Source organism: Euprymna scolopes, chromosome 13, assembly GCF_053919585.1.
Source record: "Euprymna scolopes isolate OS-2025 chromosome 13, ASM5391958v1, whole genome shotgun sequence".
Lineage (NCBI taxonomy): Eukaryota > Metazoa > Mollusca > Cephalopoda > Sepiida > Sepiolidae > Euprymna > Euprymna scolopes.
Window position 1 is genome coordinate 82,603,348 of NC_136494.1, and position 4,060 is coordinate 82,607,407.

Genomic DNA, 4,060 nt, shown 5'->3' on the forward strand with positions numbered 1-4,060 from the left:
ACTAACAATATGGATTTAGGCAAGCCCGTTCAACAGCAGACATCCTAACTGTAATTTCTGAATGTATATACCATTCACTGAACAAAGTAGGGGAGGGTAGATCGGTAACTCTAGATATATCTAAGGCTTTTGACAGGGTATGGCATGAAGATCTTCACAGGAAAATAAGATCACTGGAAGAATACTTAACATAATTAAATCCTTCTTAGATAGAGATAAATTCAGGTTGTCCTTGACGGTTGTATATCTAAACAATATGACATAAATGCAGGAGTGCCTCAAGGATCTATCCTTGGACCTCTATTATTCCTAATATTCATAAATGACCTCCCTGACAAAATTGTCTGTGAGAGGGGTATATATGTTGATGACACCACGCTCTATAACAGACAACAGGAAAACAAATGAACACATATCTAAAGACACGACAGAAACACTAGAGGATGACCTCCGATCTGTAGTGGAATGGGGACAAAAATGGATGGTCACATTCAATGCAGCCAAGACTAAACTTGTTTCCTTCAATAATTACAAGAAACCTTCTCTACCACCAATAGCAATGGCCAAAGACTCTTTATCTGAAAGTACATCTTTTAAACTCCTCGGCCTAACGTTCACAGGAAACATGAGTTGGAACAATTAGATTGAGAGCATTGCCAAGACCGTTGCAAAAAAGGTAGGTTCTCTCTACCATGCTATAAAGCTAGCTACTAATGCCCTAAAGTATCCTGTACCTCTATAAGGCCACCATTCGCCCATGTATGGAGTATTGTGGTCATATTTGGGCTGGTGCATCTGCTACTAGTCTCTCGCTCCTAGACAAGGTTCAAAAGAGAATCGCGAACCTGATAGATCCTGAACTGTCATCTAAGCTTCTGACTCTGTCCCATCGACGAAATGTTGCATCCCTCTGTCTGTTCTACAAGTACTTTAATGGTTAATGCTCCAACGAACTGCAAGCACTTGTACCCCCTCGACATAAATACCCCCGCCAAACCGGACAAGCAGCTAAATTACACCCCTTCACAGTAGAGATCCCTAGATGTAAGAGAGCCTTCTACTCCAGTAGTTTCTTCCCCTAGAACTGCTAGACTTTGGAATTCCCTGCTTCCCCAAGTGTACTGACATGCAAAAGTTAAAGTGTAACGTGAACCGACATCTTGCTGCCCAAATCCCTACATAGTATCCCAGGAGCTTATGTCCCTTATTGTAGCCCCCTACATCAAAGTGGCAATGTGCCTTGTTTGGGGTGAAAATGTAATAAAAAAAATGTGCAGATAGACATAAATAAACAACATTCATACCCACTATATATATATGACAAAAAAGTCGATATCCAAAATTCTAAGATGATTTCCATCTTACCGTTTATTTCTTTCAGCATGTCAAAATGTTTAGTTCCTGATAGCACCTCTTGACAGCGGCAGTTCTTGACAGAACCATTCATATAATTATTGAGTTGATTTTTTGATCTGTTCGAAACAGATCAAGAATTTAACATTTTAACATGCTGAAAAACCTCTTAGAATTTGGAATATAGACTATTTGTCATTTCTTTGCATACTATCGTTTTGTAGTTAAATCGAACCTTATTAATTAAAGAATTCGTATAAATAAAGGATGAAATATAATTAAAGAAACATATTTTCCCCACCGTTTAGTATAATGGTTAGCCTTTTTTCGATAATTGACTGGAAAACCGATGTTCAATCCTAGATAGAGTCATGAGTATTGCATCAAAAATTGTACTTCGTGACACCTTGCTAGGCACTTAGCAATATAAGATGACGGTCAAAGATAAATATTCTAATCATAGGAAAAGGTTAGGGAAAAGATGCAGAAACGTAAGCATAATTCGATTGGCCCCTCTACAACCTATTACAGACACGATACTGCTAGTCTTTCTTTTTTATAAATGCTATTATGGCATACGTTAAGAATTTTCTGATCTAATCCCTGCTTTCTACGTTGCAACTCGTTGGACTTGTTGGCCTAGTGATCTCCATTAATTTGTGATTTTGATATCTCATTATAATACAGTTTCCTTTTCCAGTAGCTTCTTTCCAAGAACTGCTCACTCTTTTTCTCCTACCTATAACCTTGTTTTTTTTTCAAGACTAATCTCCTTTTTTTACGATAATCATCTTCCGTTTTTGTTAGATACTTATATCAATGTTTATATTTTACTATATATATATATATATATATATATATATATATATATATATATATATATATAAGCACATACGGCTTATACATTGGATGATTTGTGGAAGAAAATGTTCGCATAAAAACGAGTTAGTAAAAGTTACAGAAAATTTTAATTCGTACAAAAATGATTCACCAATAAAGTAACATGCAGCCGCAGCTGAGATTGAACTCCATCCACAAGTTTGTAGTATAATTCAAATCTTGTCCGTAGTTGAATACTTGATGCTTCGCTAGGGTTATCAAGAGTATTTTTTATCATGACGCCATCACTATATGGGTTGTCTACCATGGCTTCAGAGAAGCCTATCTACCCTGAAAGAAGGACAGACCACGCCAGTTTCCCAACCAGGTATTGTACCTCGCGGTACATACAGCACCTCGCCTTCCCAAATGGTCACCCATCTGGTACTGGCCAGGCTCGACATTGCTTAACTTCGGAGATCTGGCGAGAACTGGTGTGTCAACATGTTTGTGCTGTACAACATGCTTTTCATGCAGGACTGTGCTTTCAAAAATTAATTTTTTTTCATAAAATCATCGAATTCTACAGATATCAATACGGTGTGTACTTGAATAATCTGTGGTAAGAAATGGCTGAAACATAATAAAGATAGTATAAAATGTAATATTACGTCTACAAAAAAAATTAAAAGCCTTTGTTTTTGTTGATAATATAACTGTAACCTCTCCCAAGAAAGTTATTTTACCAACCAAAATAGGTAATACTAGATGAAAAATAGTGGTGGAAGTGGTTGATGTAGACATCCCACATCTATTAAGTAAAATCTCATTAAAAAATGCTGGAACTATTCTGGACCTGCATTTTACCAATGCTGTGATGTTTAGAAGCCCAGCAGAATTACAATTTACATCTATTAACCACTTCTGCATTGATATCAATGATATTTCTGCCTCAAAGGCATTAATGACAATTGAGAACATGGCTGACAGCAGTAAAGCTAAGATGCTGACTAAACTGCATCAACAATTTGTGCACGTATCTGACAAGAAATTAAAACAGCTTTTGAAATCTGCAGGTGTGGATAACTGATATTCACAGCAGATTGAAGGGTGTTATCTTAAAATGTGACATGTGTAGAAAACTTGCAAAATCATCGAGGAAAGCTATTGTTTGTTTTTCATTAATATTGTTGAATTGTCTCGCTTTATTGGTCGGTGCATAGCAAATAATAAGTGATCATCTATGCTTGTTCAGAACTTTATAAAGTATTGGATATCACAGTGGGATATTACAATGACTTCCCAGTGATCTTACTACTACTGATTATTCTTCCTGGAGTAGCAGTCTAGTTAAAAGGCAACATTTTAACAGAAATTTTAATGAAAGTCTAACATGAACAGAATCTTCACTGGGAAACAGCCTTGAAATGGCCACTAATGGCCAAAAACTCCCTACATAATGTATGCGAATATAGTCCATATCAACTGATCTTGGGAATTTCATCAACTCTCGGAGATCAAGGATCAGCTCTAGAGGGTACCACCACCAGTGAAGTGGTGGGAAACTACATATATGCATTAAATTCTTCACTAAAGCAGAAATAATCAGAAGAGTCCTATGTAAACAAGTACAATTCACACTTGACGCCTGTATGGCTGATGACAGGTTCTACTCTATGATACTAGATAATAAAGAATGGAGGGGATCTGGTGTGGCAATTGACTATAGTGGACCTGTTGTGTTTATCTGGCGTTGAGGGCTACTAGCAAGGGTGCACAAATGCAGACTATACCTGATCGACTCCACAAATGTAAATGGAAACTTCGACCTACAGTCAGATACACCAAACATCCATGAGCCTGGGAAGCAAACAGACCCTAGCAAAGA